Source organism: Musa acuminata, chromosome BXJ3-11 (genome assembly GCF_036884655.1).
Source record: "Musa acuminata AAA Group cultivar baxijiao chromosome BXJ3-11, Cavendish_Baxijiao_AAA, whole genome shotgun sequence".
Classification (NCBI taxonomy): domain Eukaryota; kingdom Viridiplantae; phylum Streptophyta; class Magnoliopsida; order Zingiberales; family Musaceae; genus Musa; species Musa acuminata.
The window spans coordinates 26,033,965-26,057,816 of NC_088359.1; the positions used below are offsets into that span (position 1 = coordinate 26,033,965).

General features: G+C 50.1%; 1 protein-coding gene across 1 annotated transcript in view; it reads right to left on the bottom strand.

The window, feature by feature from the left end:
- LOC135652787 (MADS-box transcription factor 51-like) overlaps positions 1-23,852 on the bottom strand; it is a 46,600-nt gene that overhangs the window by 21,874 nt on the left and 874 nt on the right. The window lies entirely within an intron of this gene.

Genomic DNA, 23,852 nt, shown 5'->3' on the forward strand with positions numbered 1-23,852 from the left:
AATATAACTAGATATAGTATATTGAATCATCTTGATGTGATTTTTATTTTCTTACTTACTAGTTACATCTTATATAAAGAAATAAAAAATTATAATGGGATGATCCATCTTTGGCTAAATAATAGTTTTATTCCTCATAAAATGTGTGAGTGGCGTGAGGTAACAATCTCTCTCGTAAATTAGAGGATTTGGTGTGAGTCCAAGACTATCTCTGCTTTCTTCTTCTCTCCTCTCGGCTCCTCCCAACTTGCAATGAAAACCCATGGATCAAACTCTCAGCAATGTAAGCCAAAAGGATGTCTCAAAACCCTCTTTGACCATCTTGGTATTCATTGAATTTCAAGACATGATTCATATTATTTAAATTAATATTCTTGTAAATCAAAATTTTCTCATTTCCTCTTGTTTTAGTTTTTTTTTATTTATTATCTATACCACCAATTCTCTCATCATATTAGGCATCTCCTTTAGCATTATCCTACATCACTTTCTTGGTTATAGAATCTTCATTTTCTTCTTACACTAACCATTATGAGTTGGCCAAGCTTGGTCTAGAACGGTGTCATAGTAGATCATTAGTGTCAAAATTGATCGTTGATATTGTCTATAAAGAGTTTTTTTTTTTCAAGTAGATGAATGTTTACGATTCCCTTGAGATGAGTCTCTTACATTATTGATGTTGTCTACAAAACTAACACTGGGTATACCTAAGCGATTAACGCTCAAGTCAGTTTAAAGTCTTATATGAGAGTCTAAAATAAAATTATCAATTTAGGTTAGTGTCGAAATTAGTCGTCGATCCAGAAGATTATCATCTCTTGAGAGCTCTTTTTTTGGAAGAGATGGATATTCACGATTCTCTTAAAACGAGTCTCTCATACTACCAATATTGTTTATAAGACTAACACGAGGCTATACCCGAGTGATCACTCTGAAACTAAAGCTAGTTCAAAGTCTTATATGAGAGTCCAAAATAAAATTTTCAATCCCGAATCGAGAAGATCCTAATTATAGAGTGATGGAAAGATATCAAAAAAATTCTTTCCATGAAGTTCTGCTTAGCCCGAAATATTAGCCATATCAAAGGTCTATCGCCTCAATTTCTTCGTTACATGTAGATGACTTCATCTAGGGTAAGCAATTGAAAAGTTAAATATATTGATTGCTACTTAAACTAAAATTAAGTCTCCCCTCCTTTATCGATCTTAATTTGTATCAAGATCATGTAGAGGAATGAGTAGCTATGTTTAATGAAGTTAATCCTATTTATTTTTTAAGAACGGTTATATTTTAGTCAATGACTCATAGGATCTTTCCTACCTGGTATGCACTAAATTGTAACATATAAAACAAATTCACATAATGGATCAAATTTATGTTCTTCTAATATTATTATACTTCTAATTCAAGTTATGGAATGCGAATAAATAATCCTTTGGTTGGGCACTAGTCTTTTAGGTCCCCCTATTCTACCTCTAATTTTTTTTTTTTTGGTCAAATCTCATATAAAGATTCTAATTCAAGTCTTACATAAAGGCTCATATTAATAGATGAATAATCTAAAGGCTAGCCGGGTTTACATTTTTAAATTGATATTTATATACCATTAAATTCATCAACTAATAAGCAATGCAATCTTTGAAATAGTGAAAGTTTCATTTTCATCCAATATCTCCTAGTGCTTGATAATGTATATTATGGGTCCACGCCACGTCACGAGGGGATGCCACGTAGTATTGCAGCCAGGTAAGCAAGAGGGGCACACCCACACGTCGAGCCAGGGATTGTATCAAGGCGTGGCTCGACACGTCCCGTCCCGAAAAGCTCGGGACAGCGTCGCATGGCGCCGTTCCGTGCGTCCCGGAGCGACGGCTGCACAAAGGTACCACCTCACCTCCCGAGGATCGGCTGCTATGCCCGTGTATGATCGACCCTCACACAGTAGCATAAAAGCACCTAGCCGAGACCCGACCAGGGGAGAAAAAAGGAGAGAAAAACAAAAAACTCCAACCCGCCACTAACTTGATCGTCGAAGGGACCAAAGTCGGGAAACACCCGACGACGATCTTTTTTGCAGGAAAGCTGTCATCGCAGGCTAGAAGTCGCTGATCAAATCCCCGCTGCCGACGCTGAAAGTGGCATTCGATCGGTCTCGAAACCCGGCTCAACCGACCGGAGACTCCCGACATTGCCCAGTGGACCAGGCTGTGCTGACTTTATCAACCACGGCACATCGATCCATCAACATTTTTGGCGCTATAAGGAGGGCCATGTTGCAGGAGCATCTCGCAGGAGCCCTCCCCGAAGCAGAACCATCGATCGGTCACCCCTCCGTCGGACCCGGAGATCGGCCCCTCCCCACCCTCGGGGACCGGGGAATCCTGGCTTCAACGCCAGATCGATACTGGCGCTTGTTCAACGACCCGGGGTTGTCACCCCCAGACTCACCACAGGACCCTCGGCCGTGTCGCCCGAGGCTTTCCTCAACTTGACCAAACAAGTACAAGCAATGGCGGGGGTGATGCAGACTCTCGTCCCACTCATTCCCCAGATCTTATAGCTGACGACTACCCCGGTCAACCTTTGCCATCTTACAATTGACGATTACCTCGACCGACCCTACTCGGCAAAGGTCGGCCGGGGAACAAGTTGGTACAGGAGAAGCCCGAGATAGAACGGTAGATCTGAGAGGTTCGCCCGAGTAGAGTGCACTTGGGCTTTACCAGGTCACACCGCCCTACCCTGAGCCTGACACCATATCGTCCAACTCGGCGGACGACTCGTTCAGGATGCAACTATCCCGGGTAAACCATCGCTAGGACGAGTTCCAACGAGAGCTCCAGAAATCGCGGAGCGAGTCGAACGAGGGCAGCTCGGGCGGATCCCCCTTTGTTCAAGAAATACAGGAAAAGCCTATACCCCTTAACTTCAGGCTGCCAGCTTTGGAATCATATGACGGCGATTCCAACCTTGCGGAGCATGTCACCACGTTTCGGGCACAGATGGCCCTCTATGGCACTTTCGATGCATTAATGTGTCGGGCATTTCCGACCACCTTCAGGGGACCAGCACGCGCGTGGTTCAATCGGTTGCGCCAGTCCTCCATCTTATCCTTTGATCAGCTCGCTAGGGAGTTCGAGCGAAATTTCCTCACCAGCGTGTGGCCCAGGCCTCCTATGGCTGCCTTGCTCGTACTATCCTAGCGCGAGGACGAGACGCTTTCCCAGTTTGTGGCACATTTCGCCACAGAGGTACGGGGATTTCCAAACACTCACCCCTCTCTGATCATGCAGGCATATTCCTGATGGGGTTGAAGCCCTCAAGATTCTTCTGGTCGTTAATCGAGAAGCCGCCAACAACCATTCCTGAGATGCTTCAGCACGCCAACCAGTACGTCGCCGCCGAAGCACTGGTAGCAGGAAGGCGCATGGACAGAAAGAGGCCAAGGGCTGAATAGTCCCGAATTGCTACCTCGGCAGCACGAGTGCAAACCCGTCGAAAGCTCGACCGACCCGAGCTACTGCTCCCGAGGCCACTGCCTCTCCCGTTGAACACATCTCGTACCGAGATCTTCCTCCAAATCAAGGAGAAGTGTCTTTTGCGACCACCCAATCCCATGAAAGCTACTCACAAAGACCGATCAAAGTATTGTAGGTTCCATCGAGATAACGGCCACGACACGGAAGACTACTACGACCTCCAGAACCAAATCGAGGAGCTGATTCGAAGAGGCCACCTCGGTCGCTATCTCAAGGAACCCCGGGAAGCAACCCCATGTCCTAGAGGGCCTATCGAACGACAGATTGACGTCATCTCTGGAGGACCAGCGGCCGGCGGCAATAGTTTGACGGCAAGAAAGGCCTATGCTCGGAGCGCGGTCTAGAAACGCCCCCAATCCGAGCTCGAGCCCGAAATCACTTTCGGAGCCGAAGAAGTTGAGCGCTCCCATCACGACGATGCGTTGGTGATTTCCATTCGGGTAGCCAATGCTTGGATCAAAAGAGTAATGGTTGACACCGGGAGCTCGACCGACGTGCTATACCTCGACGCCTTCAAAAAGCTTGGCCTAACCACGGAGGACCTCACTCCCATGAACTCAAGGCTCCCCGGATTCATCAGGGACCCCATCTCCTCGCTCGGCACCACTACACTCCCTGTCACCATCGAGGAAGAACCAAGAACCAAGACGAACATGACTACCTTCATGGTAGTCGACCTACCTTCGGCCTACAACGTCATCCTTGGCCGCTCGACGCTCAATAAACTAAAAGCAGTAGTCTCTACCTACCATCGGGCCATCAAATTTCCAACTTCGGCAGGGATCGGAGAATCACGAAGCGATCGAAGAGAATCAAGGCGATTCTACCTTACGACAGTCACTCTCCCGAGGAGGTTACGCCCCCAAGACCAGGATCCCCGAGAAGAATCCATGACACCGGAACGCCTTGAACCCCTGGAGCAACTCACCGAGGTGCCTTTGAAAAAGAACCGACCCGATCTGACCGTCAAAATCGGGACAGCTCAACCCGAAGAAAATCAGCTCCAGCGAATCGATTTCCTAAGAAGAAATACAGACGTATTCACATGGTCCTCCAAGGAAATGCCGGGGATTGACCAGGAAGTGGCCCAACACCAGCTCAACATCGACCTCGGGGCTAGGCCAATAAAGCAAAGGCCAAGGAAGTTCGCTCCCGACCGACAGAAGGCGATTTCCGATGAGGTTGACCGCCTCAAAGAGGCAGGGTTTATTATCGAGGTAAAGTACACTCGATGGCTGTCAAATGTAGTCCTCGTTAAAAAACCCAATGGGAGCTGGCCGATGTGCGTTGACTATACCGATCTTAACCGAGCATGCCCCAAAGACTGCTACCCACTTCCAAGGATAGACCAGCTAATCGACGCCACAGTAGGCTATGAACTCCTTACATTTATGGACGCGTTTTCGGGTTACAACCAAATCCGAATGGCATCAAAAGATCAAGAGAACACCGCCTTCATCACCGACAGAGGAGTATACTACTACAAAGTAATGCCCTTCGGCCTGAAAAATGCTAGGGCAACTTACCAAAGAATCATCGACAACCTATTTAAACACCAGCTGGGGAGGAACATGGAAGTATATGTAGACGACATGATCGTAAAAAGCAGAACCGCAAGCGCACACCTGGCGGAGACCTTCCAAACACTTAGACGATTCAACATGCGCTTGAATCCCGCGAAGTGCATCGTTGGGGTTAATTTGGGAAGATTCCTCGGTTTCATCATCCACCAGAGGGGGATAGACACCAACCCAGAGAAAGTTCGGGCCATAACCGAGATGCATCCGCCCCGCTCGAACAAGGAGGTACAACGCCTTGCCGGAAAGCTGGCTGCACTCAGCAGATTCGTGTCACGATCAGGCGATAAGTGCCTCCCCTTCTTCCAAGCCCTGCGACAGGCCGACAACTTCACATGGACCCCAGAATGTGAAGAAGCCTTCAAAAGATTGATGGCATGCCTCATCCGCTTGCCCCGTCTCGTCTCCCCAGAGCCCGGAGAAACCCTTGGTCTTTACTTGGCAACCTCACCACAAGCGGTCAGCTCGGTATTAGTGCGGGAAACGTCACCCACACAACAACCTATTTATTATGTTAGCCACGTCCTCGACGGGCCCGAAGTGCTGTATTCCCCAATCGAAAAGCTGACCCTCGCACTAATGAAGATGGCCCGAAAGCTGCGACCCTACTTCCAAGCTCACACGATCAAAGTCATCACCGACCAGTCGCTGCGACAAATCCTATCCAATTTCAACGCATCAGGTCGAATGCTGCGATGGTCGGTTGAGCTCGGCGAATTCGACATTCAGTACTCTCCTAGAACCGCTATCAAAGCTCAGGTACTGGCCAATTTCATCTCCGAGCTAACCCCTCAAGATCATACAATCGAATAGGAAAACAACAATCGCACGTGGACCCTGCATGTGGACGGCTCATCCACCGTCGAGACCGCCGGGATCGGACTTATCCTCAAGGGCCCAACCGGAGAAACCCACGAAAGATCGCTCCGGCTACAATTCCAAGCCACCAACAACGAGGCCAAGTACGAAGCGCTACTCCATGACCTATGCCTCACCTTGGAGATGCAGGTGGTCGACCTCGAAGTGTTCAGCGATTCCCAACTGGTAACAGGACATGTCAACGGGAACTACGAAGCCCGAGGCTCGACCATGGCGTTATACCTGGTAGAAGCACGACGGCTCGCCTGTCTCTTCAATCATCTCTTAGTCACTCGAATACCTCGAGCTTAGAACACACAGGCCAATGCTCTGGCTAAGTCGGCCTCCACCCGTAGCCTGGAAGCTACCCTGAAAACCGAGTCCATAATGGCGCCAACAGTACCGTCCCACGACGTCGTTGAAACTCAAGTCTCACCAAACTGGATGGAAGAAATCCTCCGCTTCATGAAAGACAGGACGAAGCCCGACGACCTGGTAGCCGCGAGACGATTGAGGCGCACCCAAGCTTGGTATTGCATAATTGGTGGAAAACTATACCGTAGAGGGTTTTCTCAACCTCTCCTACGCTGCCTCACGCCGCCAGAAGCCGAAACGGTCCTCGTCGAACTCCACGAGGGGATTTGTGGGGAGCACATCGGCGGACGAACCTTAGCCTTCAAGACTCTCAAACAAGGTTACTACTGGCCGACCATGCGTCAGGACGCCGCATCATACGTACAACAATGCCAACAGTGTCAGAGACACGCCCGACTACAACACCAGCCAACGGTCCCTCTCACCCTGATAGAGGCGGCCTGGCCTTTCGCCCAGTGGGGACTTGACCTCCTCGGACCTTTTCCTCCAGCTTTGGGACAACAACGCTTCGTCATAGTGGGGGTCAACTACTTCACAAAATGGGTCGAAGCCGAACCTTTGGCCTCCATCACCAAGAAATAAGTTTGAAGCTTCACGTGGAAAAGCATTATCACTCGGTTCGGGATCCCGAGAGCTATCATCACCGACAATGGAGCTCAATTCAACAATGCCAAGTTCAGGGCCTATTGCCAATTGTATGGGATACAGTTGAAGTTCAGCTCGGTGGCACACCCCCAAACTAACGACCAGACCGAAGTGATGAATCAGGCGATCCTGGAGGGCCTCAAGAAGAGGATCACGGGCGCGCACGGAACTTGGGCGGACGAGCTCCCTAGCGTCCTATGGGCGATGCGAACTCCAAAAGCTGCCTCAAGAGAGTCTCCATTTATTCTCGTGTTCGGAACTGAAGCAAACCTAGATCTCCTCGAAGAAAGATGAGCCGAGGCGCACCTACGTACCTTGGCATACAAGAAGGCTATAGCTTTGATATACAACCGCTAGGTTCGCCCGCGACCGATCAAAGGTCAGGGACCTTGTCCTTCGAAAGGCAGAAGTAAGCGACCCAACCCGAGCAAGGGGGAAACTCGCGCCCAACTGCGAAGGCCCTTATCGGGTCTACGATGTGGTCCGAGAAGGGACCTACCGACTCCAAAATATGGAAGGGAGTCCTCTGTCAAGGACATGGAATGCAGCAAATCTAAAAAAGTTCTACTCGTAAAAGAAGTAAGTCGAGACGCTTAGAAGACGTGTCGGTAAAAAGCATGCGCGTCCACTGTCAGAAAAGACTTGGAATTCCAAAATAAGAATTTCGTTATTAAATAAGCAAGCACATATGGCGTTCGAGCAACACAATTCCAAAAGTCGGCCCGACCGAAACCAAGAAAAAGAAAATACAAGTCCTCGGCTTGGAGGAGTTTCGGGCCCGTCGTCAAATGGGACGCTCGTCGGCATATCGACAGACTGATCCGCCGGATGATCGGCAAAAGGGTCCGACTCCAGTTCCAATTCCGGATGCCCTGTCCGAACATGAGCACAGGCCACCCTATATCCGAACTCATAGGTCACCCGTCCTGACCTCACCAGGCCACGCTCGAACCCAGCGGACGCCTTGTACTCGGCAATCGCCCTCTCTATCTTCTCAGGAAACACCAACCGCTCCTCCTTCAGAGCCTCCTCGGTAGCCCAAGCCAAAGACCTGGCAGACTCAACATCATGCGAGAGGGTCTGCAATTCGTCGTCCAACGTCCGAGCACGAGACTGACTTTCCTCCAACTCGGCTTTCAGACGGCTCCTCCCTCCAAGGCCGAGGCACGTTGCTCAACCGCGACCATGACCTTTGGACCGCACGAACTCCTCAGCTCCTGGTTCTCCAAACGAAGGGCGGCATAAGTGTTTGCTTGATGCTCGATCACCCGCCCAGCGTCAAGGACTCGGTCAATCAGCACCATGGCATAGTGTTGACCCTGCACCAGAAGTAACATCAGGACCCTCACAAAAGGGAAGGCACCGAAAAATGGAACGTCGTCACTTACCCATACCAATGACTTGGCCGCCCGATCTGCCAGTACCTCCGAAGTGGAACAATAAAGTTCTTTGGCCATAGTCGGATGCAGTGCCCCCCGGATAAACTCCTGGGTCGTCGGCCCGTCGGCCCAGATACGACTGTCGGCTTTAAGATCGGGCCACGGGGTAACATAGGGGGTTCCCGACTCCCCAGTAGGAAGGCCAGCCATGCTCATGGCCTGATACTCTTCACCCTCAAGCCGAGGCTCGACGCGACACAAATCCCGCATCGACTTCGGGCGTGTAGATGCCCTCTTTGCATGATCGCGCTAGACAATCCGACCACCCCTTTCCCTTTGGCGGTCCCCGAGCCCTCTCATGAGGGAGTGGCCACAGTCGACCCTAGGACGACCCGCCCAAGAACGGTCGATCTCGCGGACACCTTCTGGACTGCAGTCTTCGGTTTCTCGGAAGGGCGACCCGCTTCCGGAGATCCCGAAGCCCCCTTAGGCACGCCCCTCTACGGGATATCCCTAGCTCCGGAACCCTCGCCGCCCCGTGATGCAGGCACAGTGGCTTTGGCACGAGGCGCCTTCTTCACAGACTGAAGATTCACCATCTCTGCAAGAAAAAACTCGGCCGGTCAGATAGCTCGGGACAAGCGGACAGCATATGGCGTTTAAATAACCATACCCCTAGTGGTCGGGCTCAGTCCCGCCTCGACCAGCCACTCCTCCGTCATCTCCCTAATTGCCCGAGATGAAGACAGAATGCTCCTCAGACGATTCACGTCCATCGACTCCCGGCCAGAAAGCAATGTGGTGACTGTTAGAACTCTAGCTTGGAGAGTCCTAATTGAGAGGGACATTCATGTAAAACTGTTAGGACTCTAGCTAGGAGAGTCCTAATTGAAAGAGACATTCTGTTAGGACTCTATCTAGGAGAGTCCTAATTGAGAGGGGCGTTCATGTAGGAGGTTTTTTCTTAGAGAAGAATTAGGAGTTGTAAGGGAATAAGAGTCTTGAGTAGGAATCCTATTAGGAGTTGATTAGAAGTAAGAGTCTTAAGTAGGAATCCTATTAGGAGTTAGGGTTTAGAAGCCCTATAAATAGCCATGTATTCCTTCTCTTTTCATAAGCAATAGATGAATCTTTTCTACAGCCTTTGAGCAGCAACTTGGAGGGAGGAACCCCTATAGAGTTCCAAGGAGGCCGATCCCCTAAAGAGATCACCCCCAAGTTTAGAATCTGCAAGGGTTCTAATACCTGGTAACAGAGCAGCGTTCTTGGCATCTCGCTGCCCTTCCATAGCCATCCATCAACCCTCCACAACCGCCCAAAGCAATTCCCACAATTGCTTAAAAGATCGTCACCGAATTCCGCCATCATCTCCACCACCGCGGATCATCCTTTGATCTCCCCGTGAATTGCAATAGGTTCTGGTTTCCTACCTTACTGCTGCTGCAATTTAGTTATCCTTATTCGAAAATCCAAAAAAAAAAAATTGTTCCTATATTGCTGCATAAACTTTTCGTCACAAAGTTTTCATCTCTACGACGAAAGATACATTGCAGAATTCCAACCGCATAGCACCATCTGTTTGATCTTGCTATTATGCTGTTTCTATCCAAATTTCTACGAAATTTTTATGACATCTTTGACACTTCCTAACAGTGGATTTCCCTTTGGTTTCATCAAAAAATTCTCAATATAAACTACTGATCTTTTATGTCCAATCTGTTGCACTTTAATTGCAGAATTCAAGCCGCATAGCACCATCTGTTTGATCTTGCTACTGTGCTTTTTCTATCCAAATTTTTACGAAATTTTTATGACATCATTGATACTTCCTAACAGTGGATTTCCCTTTGGTTTCATCGAAAAATTCTCAATATAAACTACTGATCTTTTATGTCCAATCTGCTGCACTTAAAAATCTATGCTGCAGAAAATTTCAGCTGCATATTGTTGCCTTAACCCATCTATTTGCAATCTTTTTTGAATGAAATTTCTTATACACTTCATAGATCATCTTGGCTTCCATCTAAGATTGATCTATTAAGAAATTCATCTCTAAAAACGATTTTATGTTGCTGCAAATTTTCGTCGTAACCCGCTGAAATTTCTCGTCGAGAATTCTGCAATCGCAGCTTGCACCAATTTCCTTGCTGTTATACTGCCGAAATTTTCTTAATTAAATTAGATATCCTTGCTGTCATATAAACTGTGATTTTGCTATCAATTCCCTCCTCAATTCTCTCAAGTTTTTGGTGTAAATTACGTCGAGAAACCGTTGTTTCTTCGACGACAATTCTACTCTTACAAGACAGCACATACTTGCTGCAACTTCCACGGATTTCTGTCAAACCTTTGCTACCATCTACTACAGATCCAAAACTTTCATCCACAGCCTTAAAACTCTACCAAACCACACCCTCAAACTGCACCCAAAACAGCCACAAAACAAGCCTAAACCGCAGCCTACATCCACCAATCCACCAATCCTTTCGACCATCACTTCTCTCAACTGAACTCATAGATTTGGGGCCATATACTATGGCATCTAAGGAGACAATCAATGCTAAATTCGAAGCCTTGGAGGCGCGAATGGAGGATAAGATTCGGATGCTCTTTACCGAACTCAGATTGGACCGACCACTAAGCCCGAAGAAATCATATCAATGAGAGAGCTTTGCCCAATCACACCAAGCCCGAAGAGATGACTTCCAAGGGAGGGTAGGCTCTATGACCAACCCCAACTATCCATGCATGAGAGTGGACTTCCCTAGATGGGAAGAAGGAGACCCGATTGGTTGGATCTCGCGCGCGGAGCGATATTTTCGGTACCACAAAACCGTGGATGTATCTATGGTGAAAATTGCAGCTATACATCTTGAAGGGGATGCTATATAGTGGTTTGACTGGTTTGAATATACTTATGGAGTCCTTTCATGGCGACAATTCAAAGAAGGACTGCTGATTCGCTTCAGACCAACCGATTACGAGAATATTGACGAACAACTAGCAAATATCCGACAAACCTCCACCATTCAGGAGTACCAAACCAGGTTTGAAAGGTTATCTAATCAAACTTGTGATTGGTCTAAAAAACAGCTACTGAGGACCTTCATTGAGGGCTTGAATCCGGAGATCCGAGGAGAAGTTAAAGCGCAACAACCGTATACGCTTATGGCAGCCATCTCTTTCGCACGACATCAAGAGGAGCAATTGAACCTTGAAGCTCGGAGGACTAGGGTCGCTCCTCAACCAGTAATATTGAAGCCCTTAGCCCCCCCCTATTGTCGACCAAGTCCCTACACCAAAGAGGTTAACAAGAGAAGAGCTTCAGGAGCGATATACGAAGGGGTTATGTTGGCATTGTGACGAGCCGTGGAGCCATGAGCATCGCTGTAGTAAAGGAGAACTTCTTATGATTGAACCGATAGAAGAAGAGGTCATTGAACATCCAAAAGAGAGCCTTGAACATGAAGAAGAAGATGCGAAAGAAGAGCCACAACCGACTGACGTTACAGTACACGCACTAGCCAGCTACTCAAACCCGCAAACGATGAAAGTTGGAGGCCTTCTCAAACAATAACCGATCACTGTTCTCATCGACACGGGCAGTACTACTAACTTCATAAATAGTAAGCTTGTTGTTCGGATAGCATTACCTATCGAGAATCGCTGCAGGTTTGATGTTAAGGTCATCGATGGACGGATTCTGAATTGTGATCATAGGCGCCCGCAGGAGAAACTATTGCTGAAGGACCAAGAGATAATTGCAGATTTCTTCCTTCTCCCTCTTAACAATCATGAGGCCATGCTCAGAATTAAATGGTTGACGACATTAGGTGATATTTTCTGAAATTTTATGAAACTAATTATGAAATTTTACAGTAAGGAGAAACAGGTGACATTGCACGGGAAACGTGGGGGCGACATAACAACGATTTGCACACAACAAATGGAGAATGTTTTGCATAAAGCATGCAGCGGCTTTTTGGTACTACTTGAGCAGCAAACTAAGGGAGAGCCAATAGAATTTGAAGATCCAAATCTACTTCCTTTGCTTGCTGAATTTTCAAATATATTTGACGAACCGTGCAACCTACCTCTTACCCGTCGGCATGATCATTGTATAACGATTCTTCCAGGCAAATCTTCAGCAAATACTTGGCCATATCAGTATCTACATCTCCAGAAGGATGAAATAGAAAGGATTATAAAAGAGATGTTCGAAACAGGAGTTATTCGGTCGAGTTTCAACCTCTACTCTTCACCGGTGCTACTTGTACACAAGAAGGACGGAACATGGCGAATATGTGTTGATTACCGAGCTCTCAATGGCATAACCATCAAGGATAAATACCCCATTCCAGTACTAGATGAATTGCTATATGAAAGGGAGCACAAATCTTCACAAAGATGGACCTTTGATCCGGGTATTATCAAATACGAGTGTACGAAGAAGTCATACCGAAAACCGTCTTTCGAACACACAACGGCCACTAGAAATTTTTACTTTCTTCAACAAAAGGTGGGATATCTTGAGCATATCATATCAGAGGAAGGTGTGACGGTGGACCCCTTCAAAATTGGAGCAATGCAAAACTGGCCGACTCCGAGAAACATAAAATTGCTATATGGCTTTTTGGGTTTAATAGGCTACTACCGCAAGTTCGTAAAAAACAATGGAAAGATCAGTGCACCACTTACTTCCTTACTGGAAAAAGATGTCCTCCAATGGTTGGACAGAGCCTCCACTGCCTTCGACAAACTTAAGGCAGCCATGACGACGACGCCGGTGCTAACACTACCAGATTTCAACCGACCCTTCATTATTGAGGCTGACACATCTGAAGTCAAAATTGGAGTCATTCTCATGCAAGATGATCGACCGCTCGCATACACTAGCAAGGCATTATCTCCCTCCTATCAAAATAAGTCAACATATGATAAGGAGATGCTCGCCATTGTGCGGGCAGCAATGCGGTGGAGACCCTACTTGATTGGTCGACGATTTCAAATTAAAACCGATCATAAAAGCCTCAAGTACTTTTTGGAGCAAAAGATATTATCCCCTGAGCAACAAAAATGGGTAACAAAACATCTTAGATTTGATTATGAAATAACTTACAAAAGGTGGAAAGAGAATGTTGTTGCAGATGCGCTTTCGCAGCTACCTGAACAAGCTGAATTTTCGGTCGTTTTACTTCCAACCAGCGACTTCCTTGAGGATATTAAGATGGAATGGCAGGATGATTCGGAGACCAGTAAGATAAAAAAAAAAAAAAAAAAATTAGAGGAAGCACCAAGTTCCGTGGCTCATTACAATCGGGGCTCAAAAGAATTATGCTATAAGGGACGCATTGTGCTTGTGACAAATTCTACTTGCATATTTAAGAGCAGATTTTGGACAAAGTTATTCCATATGCAGGGTACTAAATTGAAAAGGAGTATGACATATCACCCACAAACCAATAGCCAGACGAAAGTTTTAAATAGGTGCTTGGAGACAGCCCAAAGCCACCCACCAAATATGACTACCCAAAGAGAACTCCAGACCCAACCAAGTGCTATTATTGATCGACGGATCGTGACTCGACGACGACGACCCACTAATGAAGTGCTAATACAGTAGGCGAACCTACCAATAGAAGATGTCACTTGGGAGAACTATGACGACTTGAAGATCAAATTCCCAGAATTCACGAATCATCAGCCTCAAGGACAAGGCTGATTTGAAGAGGGTGGGTCTGTTAGGACTCTAGCTTGGAGAGTCCTAATTGAGAGGGACATTCATGTAAAACTGTTAGGACTCTAGCTAGGAGAGTCCTAATTGAAAGGGACATTCTGTTAGGACTCTATCTAGGAGAGTCCTAATTGAGAGGGGCATTCATGTAGGAGGTTTTTTCTTAGAGAAGAATTAGGAGTTGTAAGGGAATAGGAGTCTTGAGTAGGAATCCTATTAGGAGTTGATTAGAAGTAAGAGTCTTAAGTAGGAATCCTATTAGGAGTTAGGGTTTAGAAGCCCTATAAATAGCCATGTATTCCTTCTCTTTTCATAAGCAATAGATGAATCTTTTCTGCAGCCTTTGAGCAGTAACTTGGAGGGAGGAACCCCTATAGAGTTCCAAGGAGGCCGATCTCCTAAAGAGATCAACCCCAAGTTTAGAATCTGCAAGGGTTCTAACAGTGACATTATCGATGGTACAAGAAGTCCACCCAGTGCTGAAACCCCATCCTCGATTGCAACTAATAAAGAAGAAGTGACTCTTCCAACCTTTGTTGTTAGAAGGGGTGCCACTAATCTTAAACCCACTGCGGGCAGTCAGGTAATAACCGCCTCGCCCCCTACACAGTCGAAAGCAGGCTAGGAACAGAGCCCTAGATGGTTCTATCCCGGCCGAACGACATTCCCCGAGAAAGGCCACCAAATAGCGCCAAGAGTTCGGCGCCATCTGGGACAACGATATACCCCACTTACAGAGGCAATCCTCGATAACGGGATGTAACAGGAATCGCAATCCCGCCTCAAGGGCACCCACCGTTAGCCCAAATCCCTAGGGAAACTAATCATATGGTTGCTGACCCGCCCGAGGGGCAAACACGTCGTAACACTCCGGGATGCAATAACGATCCCGAAGCTCCCCCAGAAGCTCCTCGGTCACCATCGAGTCCACATCATGCCACAGCTTAAGGCTTACAAGCATGGCAGAAGACCCCACGGCCTCTATAGGCATACCCTCAGAAGACAAATTGGCATCTTCTAGACCCTCAAAAGAAGAAGAAGAAGAAGTCGAAGAAGAGGATGAAAAAGAAGGCAAAGACATCTCGACCTCGAAGTAGGGAGGAGGGGAAGAAGCCGGACCGCTGAACGAAGGAACAAGCAGGGCTACTACAAGGCGACGACAGATGAGCAAAATGTTGAAAACCACTCCAGAAGGAACTTATAAAGAGCAGGTCGCTTCGCAGCAAAGGCGACAATTGAGCTTTCCGAGGAGAGAGATGATCGCAGCATTTAAAACCGTCTTAACTCCTCAGATTCCCCAGAATTGCCGGCCTCGAAGATCCCGCCAGAAATGCCTCGTCACTTGATATCTCCCGCCAAAAGGCCACTCGCAACAGGAGACTTCCCGCTTGAACCCGCGCCGTCCCGGTAAGCACGCCACGTGGCATATGGCTCCACGCATAGCACGGTCTCCCGCCAGAATCAACACTGCCCCAATAAGTGCGCCGCGCGGCGCGACGGCCCAAGTCGCTCCAGATCGATTCCCGACTTGTGACTCGCGCCGGCCCAGTTCATTGCCCGAGTCGCTCCAGATCGATTCCCGACTTGCGACTCGTGCCGGCCCAGTTTATTGCCGGAGTCGCTCTAGATCGATTCCCGACTTACGACTCGTGACTCCCAGTTCATTGCCCAAGTCGCTCCAGATAGATTCTCGACTTGCGACTCGCCGACCCAGTTCATCGCCCGAGTCGCTCCAGATCGATTCCCGACTTGCGACTCGCCAGCCCAGTTCATCGGCCGAGTCGCTCCAGATCGATTCTCGACTTACGATTCGCCGGCCCAGCTCTTCGACTGAGTCGCTCCATATCGATTCTCGACTTGCGACTCGCCTACGCTAAGCTCGAGCCCAAGATCAGTTACTCGGCTAACGGTGCCAGTCTCTAACTCAAATCACACTGCTCGATCCTCTAACCGACAGCCTACCAATGTCGCCCTGCCAGGGAGCCACCCAGAACCGCTTCACGACGAGTCGCACCAACTTCCCCTCGCGAGCAGTCCACATCAACGGTGTTCCGACCCAAGCGTGCCTCTCACCCTCTCGAAGACCCCACGACACGCCTCGATGGGGAGGGAGAAGTGATAAGGTATATTATGGGTCCATGCCACGTCACGAGGGGATGCCACGTAGTACTGCAGCCAGGTAAGCAAGAGGGGCACCCCCACGCGTCAAGACAAGGACCGTATCAAGGCGTGGCTCGACACGTCCCATCCCGAAAAGCTTGGGACGACGTCGCATGGCACCATTCCGTGCATCCCGAAGCGGCGACCGCACGAAGGTACTGCATCACCTCCCAAGGATCGGTCGCTACGCCCGCGTACGACTAACCCTCACACAGTAGCATAAAAGCACCTGGACGAAGGTACTGCCTCACCTCCCAAGGATCGGCCGCTACGCCCGCGTACGACTGACCCTCACACAGTAGCATAAAAGCACCTGGCCGAGACCCGGCTAGGGGAGAAAAAAGGAGAGAAAAACAAAAAACTCCAACCCACCACTAACTTGATCGTCGGAGGGACCAAAGTTGGGAAACACCCGACGACGGTCTTTTTTGCAGGAAAGCTGTCATCGCAGGCTAGAAGGTGCTGATCAAATCCCCGCTGCCGACGCTAAAAGTGGCGTTCGATCGGTCTCGAAACCCGGCTCAACCGACCAGAGACTCCCGACATTGCCTAGAGGACCAGGCCGTGCTGACTCTATCAACCACGGCACATCGATCCATCAACATTTTTGGCGCAAGAAGGAGGGCCATGTCGCAGGAGCATCTCGCAGGAGCCCTCCCCGAAGGAGAACCATCGATCGGTCACCCCTTCGTCGGACCCAGAGATCAGCCCCTCCCCACCCTCGGGGACGGGGGGATCCCGGCTTCAACGCTAGATCAATACTAGCGCTTGTTCAACGACCCGAGGTTGTCATCCCCCGGACTCACCACAGGACCCTCGGCCGTGTTGCCCGAGGCTTTCCTCAACCTGACCAAACAAGTACAAGCAATGGCGGGGATGATGCAAACTCTCGTCCCACTTATCCCCCAGATCTTACAACTGACGACTACCCCGACCGACCTTACCCAGCAAAGGTCGATCGGGGAACAAGTTGGTACAGGAGAAGCCCGAGATAGAACGATAGATCCGAGAGGTCCGCCTGAGCAGAGTGCACTTGCGCCCTACTAGGTCACACCGCCCTGCCCTGAGCCTAACACCATATCGTCCAACTCGACGGACGACTCGTTCAGGATGCAACTATCCCGGGTAAACCATCGCCTGGACGATTTCCAACGAGAGCTACAGAAATCGCGGAGCGAGCCGAACGAGGGCAGCTCGGGCAGATCCCCCTTTGTTTAAGAAATACAGGAAAAGCTTATACCCCTTAACTTCAGGCTGCCAGCTTTGGAAACGTATGACGGCGGTTCCGACCCTACGGAGCATGTCGTCGCGTTTCGGGCACAGATGGTCCTCTATGACACTTACGATGCATTAATGTGTCGGGCATTTCCGACCACCTTCAGGGGACCAGCATGCGAGTGCTTCAGTCGATTGCGCTAGTCCTCTATCTCATCCTTTGATCAGCTCGCTAGGGAGTTCAAGCAAAATTTCCTCACCAGCGTGTGGCCCAAGCCTCCTATGGCCGCCTTGCTCGCACTATCCCAGCACGAGGATGAGACGCTTTCCCAATTTGTGGCAAATTTCGCCACAGAGGTACGGGGATTTCTAAACGCTCACCCCTCTCTGATCATGCAGGTGTTCCTGATGGGGTTGAAGCCCTCAAGATTCTTCTGGTCGTTAATCGAGAAGCTGCCAACAACCATTCCCGAGATGCTTCAGCACGCCAACCAATACGTCGCCGCCGAAGCACTAGTAGCAGGAAGGCGCGTGGACAGAAAGAGGCCAAGGGCCGAACATCCCGAAATGCTACCTCGGCAGCCCCAGCACAAACCTGCTGAAAGCCCGACCGACCCGACCTGCTGCTCCCGAGGCCACTGCCTCTCCTTTTGAACACATCTCATACCGAGATCTTCCTCCAAATCAGGGAGAAGGGTCTTTTGCGACCACCCAATCCCATGAAAACTACTCACAAAGACCGATCAAAATATTGTAGGTTCCATCGGGATCACGGCCACGACACGGAAGACTGCCGCAACCTCCAGAACCAAATCGAGGAGCTGATCTGAAGAGGCCACCTCGGTCGCTATCTCAAGGAACCCCGGGAAGCAACCCCATGTCCTAGAGGGCCCATCGAACGACAGATTGATGTCATCTCTGGAGGACCAGCGGCCGTCGGTAATAGCTTGACGGCAAGAAAGGCCTATGCTCGGAGCGCGGTCGAGAAACGCCCCCGATCCGAGCTCGAGTCCAAAATCACTTTCGGAGCCGACGAAGTTGAGCGCTCCTATCACGACGATGCATTGGTGATTTCCATTCGGGTCGCCAATGCTTGGATCAAAAGAGTAATGGTTGACACCGGGAGCTCGGCCGACGTGCTATACCTCGACGCCTTCAAAAAGTTTGGCCTAACCACGAAGGACCTCACTCCCATGAACTCGACGCTCACCGGATTCACCGGGGACTCCATCTCCTCGCTCAGCACCACCACACTCCCCATCACCATCGGGGAAGAACCAAGGACCAAGACGAACATGACTACCTTCATGGTAGTCGACCTACCTTCGGCCGACAAAGTCATCCTTGGCCGCTCGACGCTCAATAAACTAAAAGCGGTAGTCTCTACCTACCATCGGGCCATCAAATTTCCAACTTCGGCAGGGATCGGGGAATCACGAAGCGATCCAGGAGAATCAAGGCGATGCTACCTTACGGCAGTCGCTCTCCCGAGGAGGTCATGCCCCCAAGACCAGGATCCCCGAGAAGAAGCCATGATGCTGGAACGCCTTGAACCCCCGGTGCAGCTCACCGAGGTGCCTTTGAAAAAGAACCGACCCGATCTAACTGTCAAAATCAGGACGGCTCAACCCGAAGAAAACCAGCTCCAGCTAATTGATTTCCTAAGAAGAAATACAGACGTATTCGCATGGTCCTCCAAGGAAATGCCGGGGATTGACCAGGAAGTGGCCCAACACCAGCTCAACATCGACCTCGGGGCTAGGCCAGTAAAGCAAAGGCCAAGGAAGTTCGCTCCCGACCGACAAAAAGCGACTTCCGATGAGGTTGACCGCCTCAAAGAGGCAGGGTTTATTATCGAGGTAAAGTACCCTCGATGGCTGTCAAATGTAGTCCTCGTTAAAAAAACCCAATGGGAGCTGGCAGATGTGCATTGACTATACCGATCTCAACCGAGCATGCCCCAAAGACTGCTACCCACTTCCAAGGATAGACCAACTAGTCGACGCCACAGCAGGCTATGAACTCCTTACATTTATGGACGCATTTTCGGGTTACAACCAAATCCGAATCGCACCAAAAGATCAAGAGAACACCGCCTTCATCACCGACAGAGGAGTATACTGCTACAAAGTAATGCCCTTCGGCCTGAAAAATGCTGGGGCAACTTACCAAAGAATGGTCGACAACCTATTTAAACACCAGCTCGGGAGGAACATGGAAGTATATGTAGACGACATGATCGTAAAAAGTAGAACCGCAAGCGCACACCTGGCCAACCTGGCGGAAACCTTCCAAACACTTAGACGATTCAACATGCTCTTGAATCCCGCGAAGTGCATCTTCGGGGTTAATTTGGGAAGATTCCTCGGTTTCATCATCCACCAGAGGGGGATAGATGCCAACCCAGAGAAGGTCCGGGCCATAACCGAGATGCATCCGCCCCGCTCGATCAAGGAGGTACAGCGCCTTGCCAGAAAGCTGGCCGCACTCAGCATATTCGTGTCACGATCAGGCGACAAGTGCCTCCCCTTCTTCCGAGCCCTGCGACAGGCCGACAGCTTCACATGGACCCCAGAATGTGAAGAAGCCTTCAAAAGATTGAAGGCATGCCTCGTCCGCTTGCCCCGTCTCGTCTCCCCAGAGCCCGGAGAAACCCTTGGTCTTTACTTGGTAGCCTCACCACAAGCGGTCAGCTCGGTATTAGTGCGGGAAACGTCACCCACACAATAACCTATTTACTATGTCAGCCACGTCCTCGACGGGCTCGAAGTGCAGTATTCCCCAATCGAAAAGCTAACCCTCACACTAATAAAGACGGCCCGAAAGCTGCGACTCTACTTCCAAGGTCACACGATCAAAGTCATCACCGACCAGTCGCTGCGACAAATCCTATCCAATTTCGACGCATAAGGTCGAATGCTGCGATGGTCGGTTGAGCTCGGTGAATTCGACATTCAGTACTCTCCTAGAACCGCTATCAAAGCTCAAGTACTAGCCAATTTCATCTCTGAGCTAACCCCTCAAGATCATACAGTCGAATAGGAAAACAACAATCGCATGTGGACCTTGCATGTGGACAGCTCATCCACCGCCGAGGCCGCTGGGATCGGACTTATCCTCAAGGGCCCAACCGGAGAAACCTACGAAAGATCGCTCCGACTACAGTTCCAAGCCACCAATAATGAGGCCGAGTACGAAGCGCTACTCCACGGCCTACGCCTCGCCTTGGAGATGCAGGTGGTCGACCTCGAAGTGTTCAGCGATTCCTAGCTGGTAACAGGACATGTCAACGGGAACTACGAAGCCCGAGGCTCGACCATGGCGTTATACCTGGCAGAAGCACGACGGCTCGCCCGTCTCTTCAATCGTCTCTCAGTCACTCGAATACCTCGAGCTTAGAACACACAGGTCGATGCTCTGGCTAAGTCGGCCTCCACCCGTAGCCTGGAAGCTACCCCGACAATCGAGTCCATAATGGTGCTAACAGTACCGTCCCACGACGTCGCTGAAACTCAAGTCTCACCAAACTGGATGGAAGAAATCCTCCGCTTCATGAAAGACAGGACGAAGCCCGACGACCCGATAGCCGCGAGACGACTGAGGCGCACCCAAGCCTGGTACTGCATAGTTGGTGGAAAACTATACCGCAGAGGGTTTTCTCAACCTCTCCTACGCTGCCTCACATCGCCAGAAGCCGAAACGGTCCTCGCCGAACTCCACGAGGGGATTTGTGGGGAGCACATCGGCGGACGAACCTTAGCCTTCAAGACTCTCAGACAAGGTTACTACTGGCCGACCATGCGTCAAGACACCGCATCATACGTACAACAATGCCAACAGTGTCAGAGACACGCCCGACTACAACACCAGCCAACGGTCCCTCTCACCCCGATAGAGGCGGCCTGGCCTTTCGCCTAGTGGGCACTTGACCTCCTCGGACCTTTTCCTCCAGCTTCGGGACAATGACGCTTCGTCATAGTGGGGGTCGACTACTTCACAAAATGGGTCGAAGCCGAACCTTTGGCCTCCATCACCAAGAAACAAGTTCGAAGCTTAATGTGGAAAAACATTATCACTTGGTTCGGGATCCCGAGAGCTATCATCACCGACAATGGAGTTCAATTCAACAACGCCAAGTTCAGGGCCTATTGCCAATCGTATGGGATACAATTGAAGTTCAGCTCGGTGGCACACCCCCAAACTAACGGCCAGACCGAAGTGATGAATCAGGCGATCCTGGAGGGCCTCAAGAAGAGGATCACGGGCGCGCACGAAACCTAGGCGGACGAGCTCCCTAGCGTCCTATGGGCGATGCGAACTCCAAAAGCTGCCTCAGGAGAGTGTCCATTTATTCTCATGTTCGGAACCGAAGCAGTCCTTCCACCCGAGATGGTGTTCCCAACCTTGCGCATCTCCGACTACAAACAAACGAATTTCGAGGAAGGCCTACGAGCAAACCTAGATCTCCTCGAAGAAAGACGAGCTGAGGCGCACCTATGTACCTTGGCATACAAGAAGGCTATAGCTCGGATATACAACCGCAAGGTTCGCCCGCGACTGATCAAGGTCAGGGACCTTGTCCTTCGAAAGGCAGAAGTAAGTGACCCGACCCGAGCAAGGGGGAAACTCGTGCCCAACTAGGAAGGCCCTTATCGGGTCTACGATGTGGTCCGAGAAGGGACCTACCGACTCGAAACTATGGAAGGGAGTCCTCTGCCAAGGACATGGAATGCAGCAAATCTAAAAAAGTTCTACCCGTAGAAGAAGTAAGTCGAGACGCTTAGAAGACGTGTCGGTAAAAAGCATACGCGTCCACTATCAGAAAAGACTTGGAATTCCAAAACAAGAATTTCGCTATTAAATAAGCAAGCACATATGGCGGTTGGGCAACACAATTCCAAAAGTCGACCCGACCGAAACCAAGAAAAAGAAAATACAAGTCCTCAGCTTGGAAGAGGAGTTTCGGGCCCGTCGTCAAAGGGGACGCTCGCCGGCATATCGATAGGCTGATCCGCCGGATGATCGGCAAAAGGGTCCGACTCCAGTTCCAATTCCGGATGCCTCGCCCGAACATGAGCACAGGCCACCCTGTATCCGAACTCGTAGGTCACCCGTCCGAACCTCACCAGGCCACGCTCGAACCCAACGTCGCCCCGATAAGATCCCGCCAAAAATGCCTCGTCACCTGATATCTCGCGCCAAAAGGCCACTCGCAACAGGAGACTTCCCGCTTGAACCAGCGTCGCCCCGGTAAGCACGCCACGTGGCATATGGCTCCACGCATAGCACGGTCTCCCGCCATAATCAACACTGCCCCAACAAGTGCCTCGCGCGGCGCGACGGTCCGAGTCGCTCCAGATCGATTCCCGACTTGCGAGTCGCTTCAGATCGATTCTCGACTCGTGATTCGCCGGCCCAGCTCTTCAATTGAGTCGCTCCAGATCGATTCCTGACTTGCGACTCGCTTGCGCCAAGCCCGAGCCCAAGATCAGTTACTCGGCTAACGGTGCCAGTCTCTAACTCAAATCACACTGCACGGTCCTCTAACCGACAGCCTACCAATGTCGCCCTGCCAGGGCGCCACCCAGAACCGCTTCATGACGAGCCAAACCAACTTCCCCTCGCGAGCAGTCCACATCAACGGCGTTCCGACCCAAGCGCACCTCTCGCCCTCTCGAAGACCCCACGGCACACCTCGATGGGGAGGGAGAAGTGATAAGGTATATTATGGGTCCACGCCACGTCACGAGGGGATGCCACGTAGTGCTGCAGCCAGGTAAGCAAGAGGGGCACCCCCACGCGTCAAGCTAGGAACCGTATCAAGGCATGGCTCGACACGTCTCGTCCCGAAAAGCTCGGGACGCAACCGCATGGCACCATTCCGTGCGTCCCGGAGCGGCGACCGCACGAAGGTACCACCTCACCTCCCGAGGATCGGTCGCTACGCCCGAGTACGACCGACCCTCACACAGTAGCATAAAAGCACCTGGCCGGGATCCGACCAGGGGAGAAAAAAGGAGAGAAAAACAAAAAACTCCAACCCGCCACTGACTTGATCGTCGGATGGACCAAAGTCGGGAAACACCCGACGATGATCTTTTTTGCAGGAAAGCTATCATCGCAGTCTAGAAGGCGCTGATCAAATCCCTGCTGCCGACGCTGAAAGTGGTGTTCGATCAGTCTCGAAACCCGGCTCAACTGACTAGAGACTCCCGGCAATGCCCAGTGGACCAGGCCGTGTTGACTCTATCAACCACGGCACATCGATCCATCAACACTGCCTATGAACCAAATAAATAACAAGTTTGTAACCTTGTACAATTTAGCTACCTTCAGCCTCTCGAGGTGGCTAAGATTCTAATAATGCAAC